This window comes from Podarcis cretensis (genome assembly GCF_951804945.1).
Source record: "Podarcis cretensis genome assembly, chromosome: 2".
NCBI lineage: Eukaryota > Metazoa > Chordata > Lepidosauria > Squamata > Lacertidae > Podarcis > Podarcis cretensis.
In genome coordinates, this window is record NC_137171.1 from 12,566,385 (window position 1) to 12,588,887 (window position 22,503).

The window sequence follows — 22,503 nt, forward strand, 5'->3', positions numbered from 1 at the left end:
TTTCTCCTGCCTCCCTTTTATTGTGCTTAGCTGCTGGTGTGTAGCGACATGCAAAGCCATGACTCAGACATCATTCCTGCTGACGGGGGGCCAATGCCCAGATGTGCGTGGACTTAATTTGCCGCCTCCTCTGGGAGAGGGGCTGGAGGTACAAAAAGAAGGTGCCAGTGTAAAGTGTAAAATGTCTCCTGTCAGCACTGTTTTTTTAAACCAGCCCTGTTCCCATGCAGCTTGAGACACTGAAATGGCACATTCTTCCTCTGTTGCTTAGCTTATGCCCATTGCTCAGACAAGCTTTCCTCAGTGGTGCCATCAGGGGGCAGGACTTCAGGGCAGAAATCCAGGACTCTACACACACACAAAGCAGAAGCCACGCCCCAAATTTCAGAAGCTGAAGAGGTAACAGGTCTTAGTGAGCTGAGAGAGTCTGTGACAGAGAACAGTCCAGAATCAGAGGCAGAAGCTGAAACAGGAGGGTGGGAGGAGAGAGGCCAAGAGGCAGAGATGGACCAGGCTGGTAAAGAGTCACGAGTGTCTCCCCCTCCTGTGACAAGCTTCTCTCCCCACTTGCCACTTCCCAGAACCAGGAGAGGCATGAAAAGGGCAGAAGAGCTGCTTGGCTGCATGAAGGCTCAGTCTCTGATTGCTTGGAAAAAGCCCTGAGAAGGTGGGGAATTTTAGTCTCGGCATCTGATTTTCTTCCGACTGCCAGTAAGGAGCTACTCTGCCCATTAGGCCTGACATTCAATCAAGTCTATGGAGATCATGTTTTTGCTAATAAAAGTTAACTCCATCTTTGAACTGGGTGATTGCTGACCGACAGGCTCCTATGACATCTAGGCCGCCAGAGTCTCAGGCCTGTGCCTCTCTACTCTGGCTTGGTAAGGCTAGGAGCCCATCCTAGCCTTACCAAGCCAGAGTAGAGAGGCACAGTATGCCCCTGGTCTCAGGCTGGAATTTGAAGCTGATCTCACTCAGCTGCCGCTTTAAACTGAAGCCCTCATAATCCGGCTCTAGCTGTCTGCATTGTGTCCAATTAACACAAATATGGAAAAAGGGAAATGGAAAGTTGCATCAAAATAATGTATATATTTGCACACAGCTAACTAATTCATGCAGGGACGCGGGTGGCGCTGTGGGTTAAACCACAGAGCCTAGGACTTGCCAATCAGAAGGTCGGCAGTTCGAATCCCCGCGAGGGGGTGAGCTCCCGTTGCTCGGTCCCTGCTCCTGCCAACCTAAAGCACATCAAAGTGCAAGTAGATAAATAGGTACTGCTCCGGCGGGAAGGTAAACGGCGTTTCCGTGCGCTGCTCTGGTTCGCCAGAAGTGGCTTTGTCATGCTGGCCACATGACCCAGAAGCTGTACGCCGGCTCCCTCGGCCAATAAAGAGAGATGAGCGCCGCAACCTCAGAGTCGGTCACTACTGGACCTAATGGTCAGGGGTCCCTTTACCTTCATGTGGCCAGCATGACTAAGCCGCTTCTGGCGAACCAGAGCAGTGCACGGAAATGCCATTTACCTTCGTGCCGGAGCGGTACCTATTTATCTACTTGCACTTTGACGTGCTTTCAAACTGCTAGGTTGGCAGGAGCTGGGACCGAGCAACGGGAGCTCACCCCATTGCGGGGATTCGAACCGCCGACCTTCTGATCGGCAAGCCCTAGGCTCTGTGTTTTAACCCACAGCGCCACCCGCGTCCCTTTTACAGTAACATACACTTTGCAAAATAGAAAAATGGGGTACTGAAAATTCAAGATTCAGGTTTTTCCAAGATTGGTAGGCTGTGTTCAGCTCAGTGGGTCACAAACTTGTGCAGGAATGTTTTAAGCATGCATTGCTAGTGGCAGCTCAGGTTGCCTGTGAGCCCTGTAGGATTATTCTGGAGCCTCCAAGAATTAAAGATTCATTTCCAGGGCCCTATTGCTACTTAGAAGAATTAAAACCAGTAGAGGGAATTCTCAGGATGAATACAAACGGAGAATCAGATCGACTTTTGTTATCAGCAAAAAAAATCTGATTGCTACTCCGCAGCAAATTCGTCTCTGGGTCTCTTAGTCTCTGAAAGACATTTCTTCATGACACGAAACCTCTAGGAAAGCATCCAAAAACAGGGTTGCCAAGCCCAGTGGCAAAGCTGGGGATAAAGTCCAGGAATCTTCCCAACTCTCACTCTAAATATCTAAATCCCGCTTCCCTTCCAGGGCTTTACGCCATCCTGTTCTAAACCATTATACTTAGTTCCTTTCTCAGATCTTAGAAATACAACCCCAAAATCTCTAACCACCAACTTCCACTGCACAGATATCCCGGTCCTGAACATATTCAACGGTCTCACTGGTTTCAACAGAACTTTCTTCCAAGTAAATGCGGTTTACATCAGAACAGTAAGCCAGTTTTCATTCATGGTCCTTGTTCTAATTCTGTCTCTTTGGAATCTTTCATGGAATGGGAACGATCAAAGAGTCTCTTCAGTCATTGAGCTGTAGAGCTGGAAGGGACCCCAAAGTCCATCTAGTCCAACCCCCTGCAATGCACAGCCTGAGGTTCCCCATTCCTGCCCTAAGCAATTCTCTGAGATATGGTGCCTTCACTCTCCCAAGAGCTAACCACAGAATAATAGAATTCTAGACTTGGAAGGGACCCTAAGGATCATCTATTCCAACCCCCTGAAATGCAGGAAGATTGAACCTGCAACCTTGATGTTGCATGGCGAGTTCCTGACCCCCCCCCCCCAAGGTGGAAATAATGACACATGACACAATTATTAAGGTTAATGGGCTAAAAAAGGCCACAACTTTATTGGTTACAGGTGATGAGCGGTATTGGCTTAGGCATTGGTCCTAACCGACTATATCCGACTCCAGCCCGTCTGCTTGAAGTCCAGGAAGGGTTTACCACCAGTAGGGGGAGTCCTACTGATGCACATCAACCAGGATCTCCCCCGGGGTCACCAATAGGAGGTGTGCCTTAGGCCCTCGCCTCCCTAGACTTTGGACAGGGCCACGCTTCCCGGAATCCTTTAGCGGACTACCCTTCAATATGCGGGGCAGGTGATGGCGCTACCCCCCGCCCCCCGTCCATCTACAGAACTGAACCAATGCCTAACCGCCAATACCCAGGAAGTTGTGATGATTAGGTGGCGCTGTGGGTTAAAGCCTCAGCGCCTAGGGCTTGCCGATCGAAAGGTCGGCGGTTCGAATCCCTGCGGCGGGGTGCACTCCCGCTGCTCGGTCCCAGCGCCTGCCAACCTAGCAGTTCGAAAGCACCCCCGGGTGCAAGTAGATAAATAGGGACCGCTTACTAGCAGGAAGGTAAACGGCATTTCCGTGTGCGGCTCTGGCTTGCCAGAGCAGCGATGTCACGCTGGCCACGTGACCCAGAAGTGTCTCCGGACAGCGCTGGCCCCTGGCCTCTTAAGTGAGATGGGCGCACAACCCCAGAGTCTGTCAAGACTGGCCCGTACGGGCAGGGGTACCTTTACCTTTACCTTTTAGGTGAAAACCAAGTGGCTGGTGCCAATTTGCCAAGTGGAAAAATTCCTACCAGGCCCCTCAATGGCGACCAACCAAGGTCCATAGCAAGGTCAAAAAGAAAACCTTATAGGGTGGGCGGCAGAGAGGGAGATCCCCAGCCGCGTCCTGCCTTTATAGGGCAGGCCCTGCCCCGAGCCAGCCAATTGGCCAGCTAGGGGGTGACACGGCCGGGAATTCCCCCAAACGTGTGGGGCTGTCGTGTGTGTGGAGGGACCGTGAAGCCCGCAACCCCACCTCCTTCTTAGTGTAGAAGTTGCTTTATCAGCACCACACTCTAACTAACTGAGCTGTCCAGGCTTTCCGGCCTGGGCTCGTGGCGTGTGAGGAGCGATTTCTGGTTGCACGTCACTTGTGGCAAAACCCTAGAAAAACACAATGCAGAACGACACTGGGGAATTGGGGAATTTGTGGATCTCTACGTTCCTCGTAAATGCTCTGCTAGCAACCGGATAATTGGTGCTAACGACCATGCTTCCATCCAGATGGATATTTCTGAGGCTGATAAAGTCACAGGCAGAGTCAATGGCCAATTCAAAACGTAGGCAATTTGTGGAGCAATTCGCAGAATGGGGGAATCTGAGGACTCAATCCTGCGCCTTGCAAAGAACGATGGTATAATATCCAAGAATTTCTAAAGCATGGTGAAGAAGCATGATGTGAAATTTGTTATACAGTGGTACCTCGGGTTACATACGCTTCAGGTTACAGACTCCACTATCCCAGAAATAGTGCTTCAGGTTAAGAACTTTGCTTCAGGATGAGAACAGAAATCGTGCTCTGGCGGCGCGGCGGCAGCAGGAGGCCCCATTAGCTAAAGTAGTGCTTCAGGTTAAGTTTCAGGTTAAGTACGGACCTCTGGAATGAATTAAGTACTTAACCTGAGGTACCACTGTAAAATAAAACTGTTGGAAAGCAAAACAAAAAACAAAAACTGTGCTGTCCAGGCTCCTGAGCTTGAAGACCAGTGGGGCGGACATGCTTAAAACCCCAGATCAGGCAGAATTGGGCCCAGCCCTGACAGAAGAAGCATGACATGGCAGCTATGCATTCTGAGAAGTGGTGCGGCTTCCTAAGCGGTGCTGCCCATGCGTCTTTCGATTGCCTTGAGCATCTCAGTCGAGGCTGAGGGAAACGCAATGGCTTCACTTCACCGCAGGGCTTGTTCCCCCCTCCCCAAATCTGCAAATGCCCCACTGAAGCCATTGCTAAATCAAACCCATCCGCCTTGCAAGCTGAGCTGGCTGGCAATTCCCACAGAATGAACATTAGAAGGTGCAGGTAATCGAGTTAGTAGCTGTCAACCCGGCGCTGTCTGCTCCAAATTGGATTCCACTAGAAATCTAATTTACAAAGTATACCCCGCACAGAACACTCCCTTCAATTATATTCCCTTCCCGCGCCACCCGCCCGCCCGCCCCCCCCCCCCCGGGCCCCCTACCACCCAAAGATGTACCCTCCACAGTCCTTGCCTCCCCTGGAGAGAACGGAAATTGACAAAGAGGGAGGAAGAAAAGTCTATTCATGGTTGAAACCAGAGAGTCACATTTGAAAAAGCGGACAGAATTAGGGCATATCAGATATGCACATCCCATGCATGGGTTGAAATGCCACATTTTGAAAAATAAGGGACATATCAGAGGTGATTCGGGCATCTGTGATAAAGGAGATTCACTGAGCTGTATGAAACTGCAGAAAACCAATGGCAGAAATGTATTGTAGTCTACTAAGGGTGCTGGGGGGACACGGGTGGCACTGTGGGTTAAACCACAGAGCCTACGACTTGCTGATCAGAAGGTTGGCGGTTTGAATCCCCACAACAGGGTGAGCTCCCATTGCTCGGTCCCTGCTCCTGCCAACCTAGCAGTTCGAAAGCATGTCAAAGTGCAAGTAGATAAATAGGTACTGCTCCGGCAGGAAGGTAAACGGCGTTTCCGTGTGCTTCTCTGGTTCGCCAGAAGCGGCTTAGTCATGCTGGCCACATGACCCAGAAGCTGTACGCCGGCTCCCTCGGCCAATAAAGCGAGATGAGCGCCGCAACCCCAGAGTTGGCTACGACTGAACCTAATGGTCAGGGGTCCCTTTACCTTTACCTTTAAGGGTGCTGGGAATTGTTGCTCTATTAGATATGAGCGACAGTTCCCAAGATTCCTTGGGGCAAACCATGTGATTTAAATGGAGTAGTTATGATCCAATTCTTGCTCTAGTGTCCTCTAACAAGCCTTGGCAGAGCAGAAGCTTGGGCAATTATTTTGGAGACTGTAGTGGTAAGAGAAGCAGCGTCACTTGCCACTTTGAAACAAGTCCCGGTCGACAAGATGTGCAATATAAACACACACACACACACACACCCTGCCTGGACAGAGCTTTGCACAGATGTAAAATTTTCATGAAAGATGCTGCAATACATACAACTACCGTATTTTTCGCCCTATAGGACGCACCTTTTCTCCTCCAAAAATGAAGGGGAAATGTGTGTGCGTCCTATGGGGAGAATGCAGGCTTTCGCTGAAGCCTGGAGAGCGAGAGGGGTTGGTGCGCACTGATCCCTCTCGCTCTCCAGGCTTCAGGAAGCTATCCGCAAGCCTTGGGAGCCTGCGGGAGTTCCCGCCGGGCTCCCACGGCTTGCGGACAGCAGCCTGCAGCCTGAAACCCGGGGAGCGCAGCGGAGCACACCCCGGGCTTCGAGCAGATATCCGCAAGCCTGGGGAGACTGGCGCGACTTCCCGCCGGGCTCTCATGGCTTGCGGATAGCAGCCTGTTCTGGGGGCTGGGGTCGGGGGAAGCTCGGGCTTCCCCCGCCCCAGACCCGCGTCTGGGGGGGAAATATTTTTTTTTTATTCCCCCCCAAAAAACTAGGTGCGCCCTATGGGTCGGTGCGCCCTATGGGGCGAAAAATACGGTACTTTATTATCCCTGCGCCATTTGAAGTTCTGATGAAGATGAGTTTTTGACACGCTTTCATCTAAACCTGGGAATAAATACCCAATTCCTTATCCATGAAGGGACCTGAAAGCTCATTCAGCAGATGTGTATGTCCTTTTGTTTCTTAATTATGCTTTTCTAGTTATCCCCTTGCCGAAACGCGCCTAGAGCTACTGTATTAAAAAGAGGGGTAATAGCTCTGAAAATGTGTGCACAGCCTCGCCTTCCCATTGCTGCTCAGGATACTACCTCCTCCGTTCATCCTTGTGTTAGTCCCTTGCAGTCGATTCCTTTGGGAATGACCTTTGGCCTTACTTTGACCTCTGATACTGCTTTCTGCCTTTGGCCTGTTTCAAATACCTGCCCAACTCTGTTTAATTTTAGGACGTCGATGCACAGAATGCTGTTGATTCCAGAATGGGGCTGTTGTACCAAAAGCAGAGGAGAAATGTTATTTTTTGACTGAAAGTCTACATTTCACCCTTTCAAAAATGTGCGCTTTAAGAAATTTAAGGCAGAGGAAAAATGCAACAGTACATTTAAACATCACTTGTGAATGTAGCCTCATTTCTCTTGGTGACTGCTGTGAGGATTACAGCTAGGTCTGGCAATAAAGGGCACCCCATGTTGTTGTTGCTGACGACCTGTTTTTCACCCCTAGGTACCAGGGTGGATTACCACCAGCTTAAAATACAATTTAGAAACAATTTTTGAAATATACTCGGAGTCCTGTAGTGATTTCATGCTCTTTATTGCAGCTTGTAAAACAGTGATTTAATTGCCCCCCCAAAAAACCTCAGGCTTTTATATACATTATTTACACAATGAGTCCCGTCTGATTGGCTGATTCTGTTTCCCTCCTGGAGCCTGATTGGTCTTTTCCTGCAGGCCAATCAGCTGTTGCGTTCTATGATCCTACCAGCCTAATAGGCTGATTAACTGGAGCCTGCTTGGTCTTTTCCTGCAAGCCAATCAGTTGTTGCATTCGAGGATCCTACTTGCCTATTGTTCTAGGATCTAAGCTTAGTACATAACAATTTTTAAAACTCATATTGTACAGACATGCTATGATTTGGAAGCAGCAGCATGCCTTTCAAAATGAAATCACAAGTGGGGAGATAACTGCCTTGCTTGTGAGCTGCCTATCATAGGGACATCTGGTTGGTCACTGTGAGAAATAGGATGCTGGACTGGGTGAGCTTTCAGCCTGACCCCACAGCGCTCTCCTTATGAGGGGCATCTGGTAACCTCATCCTGTGAGTGACACCTCCGTTCCGGAGACTGTCAGCCCGTTACTCTCTTTGCCTCTATTGGTTCCAGACATATTCTTCACTGTTGTCACATCTGGCCACATTTCCATTCATTCTATGACCAGATACTTTCTCTTTTGTCTTGTGACAGAAGCAGTGCTTTGGAAGAGAGAGAGAGGGTGGAGAAAGAACCAGAGGAAATCCCTCCAGACTGTTCTTTTTTTGTGGATGTATTAGCAACCTCTTAAAAAGCAGAGACATCACCTTGCCAACAAAAGTCCATATAGTTAAAGTTATGGTTTTCCCAGTAGTGATGTACGGAAGTGTGAGCTGGACCATAAAGAAGGCTGATCGCCAAAGAATTGATGCTTTTGAATTATGGTGCTGGAGGAGACTCTTGAGAGTCCCATGGACTGCAAGAAGATCAAACCTATCCATTCTGAAGGAAATCAGCCCTGAGTGCTCACTGGAAGGATAGATCCTGAAGCTGAGGCTCCAGTACTTTGGCCACCTCATGAGAAGACTCCCTGGAAAAGACCCTGATGTTGGGAAAGATGGAGGGCACAAGGAGAAGAGGATGACAGAGGACGAGATGGTTGGACAGTGTTCTCGAAGCTACCAGCATGAGTTTGACCGAACTGCGGGAGACTGTGGGAGACAGGAGAGCCTGGCGTGCTCTGGTCCATGGGGTCACGAAGAGTCGGACACGACTAAACAACTAAACAACAACAACAACATTAGCAACATGCCATTGAAGCAATAATAGTGAACTAGCGATGGATTTAGACTGAACTCTCCACACATCATTCAGCCTTATTAGTTGTTCTGCGATGCTACCCCAGTGCTATCACGTTGTCTGCATGGGCTACAGTGCAACAAAAGCAGGGCAGAAAATAAAGAATTCGGGGCATAAAAATTAGAGGATTTCAGCAGGAAGTTACAAGAGACACATTGACCAGAAACAAAGCTGCCTCTCACCCTGAAACGTGTTGAAAGTGGGAAGAAACCAGAAGCGTTTCTTTTAGGAATATTAGGTGCAGAGATACCGAAGGACCAGAAAAAAACTGTTTATGTATGTGACCACAGTTGCCCGGATGTTGCTAGCCCATAGATTGAAGGAAGATACAGTCAGGAAGAATGGCAGATGAAAAAATTGGACTATGCCAAAATGGCAAAACTTACGGGAAGAATTAGAAACCAGGAAGAATCAATTTTTAATAAAGGAGGAAGTATATGATCTATTTGAAAAATTACTGTACACAATTAAATTACTTAGCAGGATTGATTTAAAATATGTAGTTAAAATTTTGAACTGAAGAATAGTTAAAAATTGGAATTATAAAGGTGATGCAGGAGGGGAAATTATAACGTAAGGATCCACAAAAGGGGAGAGGGAAGTCAAAGGGGATATGTGTATTGCTTTCTGCTTTTATTTGATGTTTATAAAATTGAAAAATACAACAATAAAAAAGAGAGTGGGATCACATATAACCACTTCAGCACCCTCATGAGCACAATTAATCATGAACGCAGAATAAAAAGGACTTCCAACCGTTCCAAATATCTCTTTACTGACATGGAACAACAGTATTGAGATAACTGAGATTGGCTCCGCTCGTGGCCCTGGGAGTCGGGTCACCCAAAACACAAGATGCTAAAATAAGAGAGCAAGTTTCCTGCACAGCCAGACTGCGGCTCTGCCCTGTAATCAGCCAAAGGACCTAAATGCTGTGTTTATTTATAACCCTTTCATTTCTCCTCAGCTCACTCCCTTTGGTCGGGTGACCGCAAAACTCTGAATGGACCAAAGGGTCCCATAGGAATCGCTGTTGGTGGCAGCCATCTTGGTTGAAGTTCTAGGCGAAGGGAATGGCAAGGGGACTTATGGAGGATAAGGGCCTCGAGGTCTGATTGGCAGAGTTGTACCTAGGGGCCTTTGTGCCCTAGGCCCCCCACACCCAGGGGGGGAAAAACCCTATTTTACTGTGATAGCCACATAGCTAGGCCCTCAACACACTCTTATTTTATTGCAATATAACTAGACTGAGGGGAAAACCACACGGTAGCTGCAATTGGAAGAAAACTGCAGGAGCCTGAGGCCAAACAGCATCAACTTAACCTTTTAGCATACACAACAGCAACTGGCCTCAGGGGTGCCAGCTTGAATGAAATATTTTTATTATAATATTTAAATACATTCTTATTATTCACATTAATTTCGCTCATAAGAGCTGATCAACTTCCCTCCCTCCCCCCTCATGGTTTTCATAATTCCTTTCTAAGTCATAGCATTTGTACCTCTTCCTGTTCATCTTTCAATCATTCCAATTATCACCTTTTAAAATAAATATTAAAAGGTATAAATCCTACACAAGTCTTCTTAAATCAATCCTGCTAGTGTTGTTAATTGTTTGCAATTGTCCTTCAAATATTGTACAAATTTACCTCAGTCTTTTTGCAAAACTTGATCACGCTGGTTTCGGATTTTCCCGGTCAGTTCTGCCAATTCTGCATATTCCATCACCTTCATCTGCCATTTTTCTAAGCTTGAATAAAATATTGGAGAGCCCAGGTAAGCCCCTCCTTGCATAATCGATCACAAGGTGAGGTGCGTACACATCATTTGAATGGCCATCAACTTTGGGGGTGCCTGGCCCCCTCAATATTTTATTGGGGGGGGGGCAAATGGATCTCGTCCCCTAGGCTTCTATGACTGGTCTACTCTTGAGTGGTAGCAACTTTGAGGTAACTTTGCTCCTTGTGGCAAAGGACTGGGAGCACCTCAGGTGAGATGTGGGAGCATCAAACCTACAGGCCCTTGTGCAATGAGCCCATTTGTGTGATAATTCACATGGCAGAGAGAGAAGCTGTGCAACCCTTTCTCTAGCTTAGGTAGGGAACATGGTGTCTGTTGTTTGTATTAGTTAGTGCTTGGGGTGTGTGTGTGTGTGTGTGTGAGAGAGAGAGAGAGAGAGAGAGAGAGAGAGAGAGAGAGAGACCCAGCTTCTGCTACTTGATTTAATCAGTTAAACCATAAGCAGGGTGCAATGGTTAAAGATAAAGGTAAAGGGGTCCCTAACCGTTAGCTCCAGTCAGGGACGACTCTGGGGTTGCAGCACTCATCTCGTTTTATTGGCCGAGGGAGCCAGTGTACAGCTTCTGGGTCATTTGGCCAGCATGACTAAGCCGCTTCTGGCGAACCAGAGCAGCGCACGGAAACACCGTTTACCTTCCCACCTATCTATCTACTTGCACTTTGATGTTGGCAGGAGCAGGGACCGAGCAACTGGAGCGCACCCTGTCACAGGGATTCAAAGCACTGGTCTTCTGATTGGCAAGCCTAAGGCTCTGTGGTTTAGACCACAGCGCCATCCGCGTCCCTAAGATGTAACTAAAGGTAAAGGTAAAGGGACCCCTGACCATTAGGTCCAGTCGTGACCGACTCTAGGGTTGCGGCGCTTATCTCGCTTTATTGGCCGAGGGAGCCGATGTACAGCTTCCAGGTCATGTGGCCAGCATGACTAAGCCGTTTCTGGAGAACCAGAGCAGTGCACAGAAACATCGTTTACCTTCTCAATGGAGAGGTAGCTATTTATCTACTTGCACTTTGACGTGCTTTCAAACTGCTAGGTTGGCAGGAGCTGGGACCAAGCAATGGGAGCGCACCCCGTGGCAGGGATTCAAACCACCGACCTTCTGATCGGCAAGCCCTAGGCTCTTTGGGCACCACCCGCGTTCCTAAGATGTAACTAGTCCAAGCTAAATTGTTCTGTGTGTGCCCCTTTAAAGTGGCCATTCTACTTTACAGAGAGCTCTGTCCCCTGTTTGAAAGGATGTCAGTCCTCTGTTTGACAAAGACTTCTAATTGAAAAGCTATCCAGTCCAGGACCACAAGGCAGGAGAGGCCTTGAAGTTGCCCACGAACAGTAACTTAGCAGCTGGACAGCAAAGTGAGCAGGGCACACAGTTTGCCTGCACAGTCTTTCCTAGCTGTGAGTGAGATGCATTTCTTAAAATTGCATCTATGCATATAAATTAACATATTCAAACCTGTGTCCTCTTTTTCTTTTCTTTTTTCCCATGATGCACGGCCTGTCTTCTTGCCCCACAGAGGAACTTACGATCTTCAAATAAAAACACCTTGAGGGTCCCAGGCCTCAGAGAAGTTAGGCTGGCCTCAACTAGAGCCAGGGCTTTTTCGGCTGCGGCTCCAACCTGGTGGAAAGCTCTGTCACAAGAGACAAGGGCCCTGCAGGACTTGACATCTTTCCGCAGGGCCTGCAAGACAGAGCTGTTCCACCTGGCATTTGGTCAGGGCGCAGCCTGACCCCCTCCTCTGGCAATCTTTACAAAGCTTTAGTTTATGGTTGCCATCAATTTTGATTTTAATTCATTTTTATAATGTTTTATAATGTCATACTGTTTTAATGTTGTTAGCCGCCCTGAGCCCGGCTTCGGCTGGGGAGGGCGGGATATAAATAAAATTTATTATTATTATTATTATTATTATTATTATTATTATTATTATTTTTACCTGAAGGAGCAATCCTGACTTTAAAAATGAATAAGAACTTTCTTCACACCACCAGCATCCTCTGCAAGTTCCTCAAAATGCCCTTGGCTATTTAGGAGATATTCCTTTATTAGCTGCTCTGCTCCCCAACCTCCCATCCATGCTTTTGTTAAGCAGGAATGTGTCTTTGTCATGCATTTTTGCCCAAGGCCTATCTCACCTGTGGATCCTTTTGTCTTCTACCTCCAAAACCAGGAACCTGTGAGCAGGATGGATTTTCCTCATCCAGGACCTTGTTGCCATGGCGCTAGCACAATGAAGGAGGGCATGGAAAGGGGAGGGTTTGAGTAGAAGGGCCCCACAGCAAACAATGACATCAAAATGAGGTTCCTGGCAAATGTTGCCGCAGGAGGTAAGGGAGTCTGTGGGTTTCAACTCCTGAGGACACAACCTGAAGACTTACACTCTCAAGCCATGTGCAGAGTAAGCATGTCTGTATTATCTTAAATCACTTGCCTGGATGGATCTACCATTATCAAAGTTTGGTTTGCACTCCAAGGGTGCAACTAGAAATATAAAGGAGGGTTGGGTAAGGCTTCAAGAAGACCAGCACCTACAATCTCCTTAAATCACACCCATTTAACTTGCCATCTTTGCTGTGCCCATTCTTTCAAAGGAACAATTTAGCTACAATAATGACTCAGAACCAGAGACAAAACGGTCCCACACCTTGCTTGATCCACTGAGAAAATGGGCCTGTTGCAAAAAGCAGAGACATCACCTTGCCAACAAAGGTCCACTTTTCCCAGTAGTGATGTATGGAAGTGAGAGCTGGACCATAAAGAAGGCTGATCACCGAAGAATTGATGCTTTTGAATTCTGGTGCTGGAGGAGACTCTTGAGAGTCCCATGGACTGCAAGAAGATCAAACCTCTCCATTCTGAAGGAAATCAGCCCTGAGTGCTCACTGGAAGGACAGATCCTGAAGCTGAGGCTCCAAGACTTTGTTGTTTTTTTTTTTAAATGATATTTATTAAATTTCACAAAATATAACAAACTTCAGAACAACAAACAACAGACATCAGAAATACAAACAATATCAAAAAACATAAAAACAAAAACATACAGAAGATTCAACATAATAATAAAAGAAACATTAAAAGACCACTCTGGTTCATTCTAGTCTTCAAAACCTTATTTTCCTTGCTTCCTCCCGCCTTCCCTTCTTGTATTCCACTTTAAAAGTTTTTTTCAGCAAGCTCATTCAAATTCGTTTTATCCTTTATCTTTCCCTTTGTACTCTTCCTTATCCTAATCACTGGATCCCCATCATTTCATTTACACTGCCCTTAGCACTCATAAATTTTACAATGATTTTGTAGATAAACTTTGAACTTCTTCCAGTCTTCTTCCACCAACTCTTCTCCTTGATCTCGGATTCTGCCGGTCATTTCTGCCAGTTCCATATAGTCTATTACTTGTATCTGTCATTCTTCCAAGGTGGGTAGATCCTGTGTCTTCCAGTGTTTTGCGATGAGTATTCTTGCTGCTGCAGTAGCATACATAAAAAAAGTTCTATCCTTCTTTAGCACCAATTGGCCGACCATGCCCAGGAGAAAGGCCTCTGGTTTCTTTAGGAAAGTGTATTTAAATATCTTTTTCATTTCATTATAAATCATCTCCCAGAAAGCCTTAATCCTTGGGCACGTCCACCAAAGGTGAAAGAATGTACCTTCAACCTCTTTACACTTCCAACATTTATTATCGGGCAAATGATAGATTTTTGCAAGCTTGACTGGGGTCATGTACCACCTATACATCATTTTCATAATATTCTCTCTTAAGGCATTACATGCCGTAAATTTCAAACCGGTGGTCCACAACCGTTCCCAGTCAGCAAACATAATGTTATGACCAATATCTTGTGCCCATTTTATCATAGCAGATTTAACCGTTTCATCCTCAGTATTCCATTTCAGCAGCAAGTTATACATTCTCGACAATACCTTAACCCTGGGTTCTAATAATTCTGTTTCCAGCTTCGATTTTTCCACCTGGAAGCCAATTTTCCTGTCCACATTATAGGCCTCTCTTATTTGAAAATAATGTAACCAGTCACGCACCTTATCTTTAAGTTTCTCATAACTCTGCAATTTCCATTTATCTCCCTCCTGCTCCAAAATTTCACAATATTTTGGCCATTTAGATTCCATGTTAAGTTTTTTTAAGGCCTTAGCCTCCATTGGAGAAAGCCACCTTGGGGTTTTATTCTCCAAAAGATCTTTGTATCTGATCCAAACATTAAACAGCGCTTTCCTGACAATATGGTTTTTGAACGACCTTTGTACTTTATCCTTGCCATACCACAAATATGCATGCCGAGGCTCCAAGACTTTGGTCACCTCATGAGAAGAGAAGACTCCCTGGAAAAGCCCTTGATGTTGGGAAAGATGGAGGGCACAAGGAGAAGGGGACGACAGAGAATGAGATGGTGGGACAGTGTTCTCGAAGCTATCAACATGAGTTTGACCAAACTGTGGGAGGCAGTGGAAGACAGGAGTGCCTGGCGTGTTCTGGTCCATGGAGTCACGAAGAGTCGGACACGACTAAACGACTAAACAGCAACAATTCAACAGCCATGCCTGAAGAGTCATATCAAAGGTGGACGGTTGCCAAGGAGTACACAAAGAGGGTCTATGGAAAATCTGTTCTGCTACCTAGAGGATATTTAGAAACAGGGTTTCTGTAACACTGCTCAGAGTCAGGTGGAGGCACACAAAGACACAAACACATGTTTCCCAAAGCTGGTAACAGTAGTTACTTACCACCTCTAAACTTTGCACTGGTATTCTGGCACTACCATTAAAATATGTAATGAATGGGATATTAAACACAGGGAGGGTGCCAGATTCTTGGAAAGACGCCTATATCACACCTATTTAACCCCTAGCAAAATTAGCTAAAATGTATAAAACAAGATCAACTACATGCTGGAAATGTAAGTCCACATATGGTGGACTTGCAAAGTGGTAAAAGTATTTTGGGAGATGACAATGAACAGGGGTGGGTGGGTGTGTTTAAGACAACCTTTTAAAAAAAAAACCTGGAAGCCTTTCTTCTAGGAATTGTAGGTGCTGAAATTCCAAGTGACCAGAAGAGACTTTTCATGTATGCAACCACTGCTGCCCGGACACTATTAGCCCAGAGATGGAAAGAAGGCAAAGTCCCTACCAGAGAAGATGAAGATTAATCTGATGGGCTTGCAGAAATGGCAAAACTGTCCAGAAGAATTAGGAATCAGGTAGACCAAAATTTCAATAAGGAATGGGGGAAATATATAATTACCTAAAAGATTCGTTGTAAACAATTCAAATTACTAGTAGGACTGGAATGATGCTTGCAGTTAAATGTTGGACGATGGTTTTATTGGAGATTTAATAGAATTGCATTAACAGAGAAGATGGAGGAGGAAAAAGTTAACATAAGGACCCACAAAGGGGAGCAGGGAAGGGCAAGGGGACTTATGGAAATTATTCTATTTGTTTGCTTGATGATTGTTTGTAAATTTAAATAAATTTAAATGAATTTAAATGAATAAACTTTGCACTGGTATTCTGTATGTAGCACACTGGTATGTGCTACTGGGAGCTCATGTTGGCACTGCTGCTCAGCTTCCTCCTCCTTTGTTTTGGTATTGCCCTTCAAGGACTCAGCAGGGTGGAGGATGGGAACACATTTTGTTGGTTCTGCCTGTCATTGCTTCAGGCTGCACCTACCACTGGCTCTGGCGCCACCTACTGTTGAGCTCCTTGCCTTCTGCCCTAGCAGCACTGTTCAGCTTATTACACCAGCAGTAACTGGGCAGAGAGACATCAAGAGAGCACCGCCTTGCCCCAGCTACCGCACCAGTGCCAAATCTCTGGACACAACACAGATCCTCAGCCTGTTTTTCTTGAATATAAGAAAAAAAACTGAATACCAAATAAAATATCAAAGTTATGATTGCACAGGGAAGAATAATAAAGAGTTAATGTGATTCGGTTGACTTGACTTGGAACAGCTGCAGAGATATTAAATACTGGGGCAAGATTGTATTGATTATCTTCATTTTGTTCTGATGTTTACAGAATCTAATAATGATTTTTATAAAGTATCGGGTACATTTTCTGCCTTATATGGATGCCTTTTGGGAGTTTTGCCATTTCAGCAGTTTTCCAAACCTTGCATAACTGTTCTTTAATACTTAAGTTGGGAGTTTTAGATGTATCCTGTTTTGAGGCCACTGGTATATTAGATTATGTTTAAGTCCCAATCAGATTGTGGTGGTATCTTTTTTTCCCTTTTTTTCCTGCTACTCCATCCAGAAGGCCTGATACAGGATTTTGTGTGTGTGTGTGTGTACTCCAGTCTTAGCAGTGCCACCGTGAATCTTTGGGTTACACCAGTTGAACAAGGATATGATTGTATGCAAGCCTGCCACGTTACCTTGCGTCATACTGTCTGGGAAATAAACTATGCTGGGGGTAGCCAATGGTGTTGCCTCCAGATATTTTGGACTCCAACTCCCATCAGCCCCAGCCAGCAAGGTCAAAGGCCAAGAAATCTTGATCTCCGTCAACAATTCATTGTAGGCTGTCTTTCGGCTCCTTACTGAGGCTTGCTTCTTGCTGGCTTTCAAAATTGTATCTATATACTTAAACAATAGTCGACAATTTTTATACAATTTTAAAATCTGTCCGCATATACAGTCGTACCTCATGTTACTTCCGTTTTATGTTATGTTCTATCAGGTTACATCCCGCGGCGACCCGGAAGTACCGGAAAGGGTTACTTCTGAGTTTCGACACTCGTGCATGCGCAGACGCGCAAAATGACGTCACACGCATGTGCAGAAGCGGTGAATCACAACCCACGCATGCGCAGATGCACCGCTGAGGGTTGTGCTCTTTTCATGTTGTGAACGGGCCTCCGGAATGGATCCTGTTCGCAACCAGAGGTACCAATGTATAGTGGTACCTTGGGTTACGTACGCTTCAGGTTACGTACACTTCAGGTTACAGACTCCGCTAACCCAGAAATAGTACCTCGGGTTAAGAACTTTGCTTCAGGGTGAGAACAGAAATCGTGCTCCGGCAGCGCAGCAGCAGCGGGAGGCCCCATTAGCTAAAGTGGTGCCTCAGGTTAAGAACAGTTTCAGGTTAAGAACGGACCTCTGGAACGAATTAAGTACGTAACCAGAGGTACCACTGTACAAAGATTTTGGAGGGTAGCTGTAGACAAAGTCAAAGAAAGGCCAGACTATTATATTCCATTTGGTCAAAAGATACCCCTTCTGTTACTGACTTTCTTTGCTACTGCTGCAATAATGTAAATCCACACAAATTCCTGCAATCTCAGTTTGATTTTAAAAAATCCCAAAACCCTGGAATATTGCTTTACCAATAAAGGAGACTTCTTTTTTTAATAATAATAATAATATTTATTCGAATTTTAAGAATTACAAAGAGAAAAAGAAAAAAGAAAAATAAAAAAACAGAAAAAATACAAACAATAAAAAAGAACAGATCAAACCTTTACATAGCTTTCTTTCCTTTGCTTATTTCCTTGACCTCCTCACACCTCCCATTTTTGTATTCTAAATCAATTTGTTATTTCAGCAAATCCTTCCAACCTTGTTTTTATCTTAATAATTTATCTTAATATACTATAGTTTTACATTCTCTCTTTCACCAATTCATTTTTACTTAATCCTTTATGTCATTTCTGCTAAAACCACATAATTTTCTTTTCCCAACATCTTTCTAGCAATCCTTAATTTTACAATATTTCTGAAGATAAACTTTAATTTTTTTCCAATCTTCTTCCACCGACTCTTCTCCTTGGTCCCGGATTCTGCCAGTCATCTCAGCCAGTTCCATGTATTCCATCACCTTCATCTGCCATTCTTCCCGGGTGGGTAGATCTTGTGTTTTCCAATACTTTGCAATGAGTATTCTTGCTGCTGTTGTGGCATACAAGGAGACTTCTTTTTCAAGCAGCTACTGAAGATTTGATTTCTTGAAATTTGATTTCTTGAAAAACATTCTCCGATTACCAATCTTTGCAATGACAATTTTAAAGATAAAGTACAGCCATATGCCTTTCCCCCTACCCCATGTTGCAAATGCAGTCTGGTTTTGTCCAGTTCATTTTCTTTCTTTCTTTGTAAATATTTGTTGCTCTCAACATTCCAACACCACCACCAGCCCTCCTCCCACTTTCGTGAGTTACAGGTTTTCGGTAGCAACATGACTTTGGCTAATAATTTATTTCCTTCTTTTTTATTCCTCCGTGGACTCTCATGTGATATTTCCTATGAGTGTGCCTATATCATGCCAGATTGATGCTGCCACCCCAGATGTTGGAGGAAGGGGTTGCGTATTAAACCAGCAAGGCTCTGTGCTCACACACCCTTCCGCCTCAGTACTGCCCTCAGGATGGAGAAGGCAGATCAAACTGATTAGCTGGGAGATAAGCCCATGGAGGAACCAGTTTACTGTTTATCCTTACCATCAGTGGATGGGGAAAGAGGTGAGAGAGCAATGGCGAGGTCTCCTTTATCCAAAGGCGCTACTGCTGCTCAGCAACTCTTCTGCGCTCTGTGCTCTTCTAAACTCAATCTTTCCAGTTCGCAACCACTTTGGGGCTGCCTTCACAGGGTAAGCCATAGTCAGTGGTTTATTGTACATGTGCACGTGGTTCCTGGGTTAAACCACAGAGCCTAGGACTTGCCAATCAGAAGGTTGGCGGTTCGAATCCCTGCAACAGGGTGAGCACCCATTGCTCGGTCCCTGCTCCTGCCCACCTAGCAGTTCGAAAGCACGTCAAAGTGCAAGTAGATAAATAGGTAAACGGCGGGAAGGTAAACGGCGTTTCCATGCGCTGTTTTGGTTCTCCAGAAGCAGCTTAGTTATGCTGGCCACATGACCCGGAAGCTGTATGTCGGCTCCCTCAGCCAATAAAGCGAGATGAGCTCCAATCCTTCCCTAGCAGCAGTGGCGGGTGTGGCGTCCAGTGCTGGCGGGGGGACAGCCGCGATGGCACCCCACCAGGATCGCGCTGCCGGGAGCGGTGCGCTCCCCCCGCACTCCAATTCCTCCGCCAGTGCCTAGCAGGAGCAACAAACAATGATCTCTGGCTTAGTGCTACTTCTGAACCAGAAAACTCCAGACAATCCAAAGTCAAGTGGCTGCCCTGTTGTGGTTTGTTACTCCTGCTATCACTAGGAGAGCAGCGAAACCGAAGCGATCTCCTTGATCACTGTCAAACCATTAGCCATGGTTTACTACAGGCATCCCCAAACCCGGCCCGCCAGCTGTTTGGGGACTACAACTCCCATCATCCCTGACCACTGGTCCTCTTAGCTAGGGATGATGGGAGTTGTAGTCCCAAAACAGCTGGAGGGCCGGGTTTGGCCATGCCTGGTTTACTGTGACCTGCAAATGGGGCCTTTGTCTCTCAGGTCGCTTACAGACAATCTGTTTATTGAGCAATCCTCCTGTTTTGTTTTTTGCGGAGAGATTTTTACAATGCTGGCTGTAAAGGTTTTAACCGACATGCAACAAATGAACAGTGCAACCTGAATTTGCCAGTATGCAACTGAATTCCGCCACATAAGAGCAACAGTTTGGAAGGGGCCTTATTCCGGGACTTCTTCCTTGTCCCAGTCAGACCTGCAACTCCAAATGGAGGCTCCGTCATCCTGGATTTCAAATTCCATGCCTCCCTACCGTCTCTGCCCTTTTTGACTCATGCAGAAAGCAAAACCAACAAAGCGAACATGTACTCAGTTGCATCCTAACATTTTTTAAATTACATGGTCCAAAGGTATCTACTTAACAGGTACAGTAATGATTTTTTTAAACTATGGAAAGGGTTGTTGTTTATAAACATGGAAGGAAATGGCTTTTCTGTGTCGTTCCGTTGCAGGTCCAGACCAGTGGATTTCATCATCAGCTGTGGGGCACACTTGCATGCTAATTCCTGCTCCCTTCCTGGAGAAAGGGGTTGCAGACAGAGGACCTTACCCATATTTTTTTAAATAAAAAAAAAGATGAGGAGTCAACACACGAAAACTAAATAAGGCAAAAATAAAAGCCATTCCGCCAACCAGCAGCAGGGAAACCTAAGCGCACAGATTCAATGGGATAAATTTGCACAGCGGAAACTTGTCAAGAGTCTCAAATTTTTATGCTGTAATCCTAACCCTGTATACCTGGGAATAAGCCCCGTTGTATCCAACAGAATTTACTTGGTTAGGATTTACCGTATTTTTCGCTCTATAGGACACACTTTTCCCCCTCCAAAAATTAAGGGGAAATGTGTGTGCGTCCTATGGAGCGAATGCAGGCTCCTTGGCTTCAGCGATAGCAACGTGAAGCCTCCGAAGCGCAGAGGGAGCGCTACCTCCGCGCTCCGGAGGCTATGCGTTGCTTTCGCTGAAGCTTCAGGGATAGCTGCCTGAAGCAAGACTCTCCTGGCTTCAGCGAAAGGAACCCGAAGCCTTTGGAGCACAGCGGGAACTTGCACTGCGCTCCGAAGGCTTTGGGTTCCTTTTGCTGAAGCCGGGAGAGCAAGACTCTCTTGGCATCAGCAGAGAGGGAGAGCTGCGCAGCGCCCCTTCAGCAAAGTGGGAGGAGAAATGGAAGGGGCTCCGATTCTCCTTTTGCTTCGCTGAAGGGGCGCTGAGCAGAGAGGGGGAGATTTTTTTTTCTTGTTCTCCCCCTCTAAAACAAGGTGCGTCCTATGGCCGGGTGCGTCATATAGAGCGAAAAATACGGTACATGGTTAGGATTGCACTGTAAACTGCTGTGGAAATGGCATCTTTTAAATATGCTTTTTGTGGGGCAGGGCTCCTCCAGATAAATCAATGAATAAAAGGGTGGCCAGCAGCACCATGCCTGTCCCTTCCCAGTTGTCTCTTCGCACAATGCACAGCTGCCCAGATGCAGCCTTCTCTCCGAAGAGCCATTTCCAAAGGAAGAATTGGTCTAGTTCCTTGCAGTAGCCAGTGAGTTGTGCTATGCTCACTTCCACACTATACTTTTAAAGCACATGGTTTCTCTCAAAGTATCCTGGGAACTATAGTTTGATAAGGGTACTGGGATATTGCAGCTCTGTGAGGGGTAAACTACGCTTCCCAGGATCCTCTGGGGGAAGGCGTGTGCTCTAACGGTATCGTGTGGATGTGTCCTTAGTCTATGTGAATTCAAATTGTTGCTCAGTCCTGGGTAGCCTTCAGCCAGTCACCCTTGTTCAGCTTAAGCTACCTTGCAAGATTGTTTTGAAGGCAAAGTGTAGGTCCTGTCTGCTGGCATCTGGGATCATTGTAGGCAGGACAGGATTAAAATACAGTGGTACCTCGGGTTAAGTACTTAATTTGTTCCGGAGGTCCGTTCTTAACCTGAAACTGTTCTTAACCTGAAGCACCACTTTAGCTAATGGGGCCTCCTGCTGCCGCCGCGCCACCGGAGCACGATTTCTGTTCTCATCCTGAAGCAAAGTTCTTAACCCGAGGTACTATTTCTGGGTTAGCGGAGTCTGTAACCTGAAGCGTCTGTAACCTGAAGCGTATGTAACCCGAGGTACCACTGTACAGCTCAAATATATGTTGCCTTCGGTGGCCGAAGCACAAAACTTTTGTTATGTATTGAAGTTCTCACACAACTTTTATTCGGCTTTTGAGTAAATAGAACACATAATAGTTCAACTCCTTCTTTCCCAACACACCACAAAGCTCTCCAGGAAAGTGTTGAGTGGGTAACAAGAGCCTGGAGTGGACAGCGTTTGGTAGCAGCAGTGGTAGGGGATACAACTGAAATGACTATTTCCCACTTTGTCAGCGTGTTCCCTGGGCTGGGTAGACCCCATCTTTGCCTTTCTGGCTGCGTTCTCTCTCTCTCTCTATGTGTGTGTGTGTGCATTTTTTTAAAAAAAGGCTTTAATGTCATGCTGGAAAATCAATTTGAGGTCAGGAGCGCATGCCACTGTGATCTTTGATTTCTTTTTCCTTCCACCAATCACTGCTCTCCCCGCCGCCACTGTTCCCCCCCCCCAACTTCAGATGCACAAAAAACTAAACACTTCCAAATGTTAGCAAAGCGCAGACTCCAAATGACCACAAGAGCTGCTGTATCTTTAATTAGTGGCTTTTTCTTTTCCTAACTAAGGAGAAAATACAAGCAAAGGGAAGGCTCATTGGCTCCACAGCAAGGTCTCCTGTGTCAGGCAGAGGGGATGAGG

At 46.1% G+C, this 22,503-nt stretch overlaps 1 protein-coding gene and 1 pseudogene across 2 annotated transcripts in view; both read left to right on the forward strand.

The window, feature by feature from the left end:
• Nucleotides 1-22,503, forward strand: part of SP7 (Sp7 transcription factor) — a 75,274-nt gene that overhangs the window by 18,251 nt on the left and 34,520 nt on the right.
• Nucleotides 3,044-4,208, forward strand: LOC307209798 (small ribosomal subunit protein eS21 pseudogene; annotated as a pseudogene). Its single transcript has 2 exons — nt 3,044-3,054; nt 3,833-4,208. The product of its transcript is annotated as a small ribosomal subunit protein eS21 pseudogene (transcript).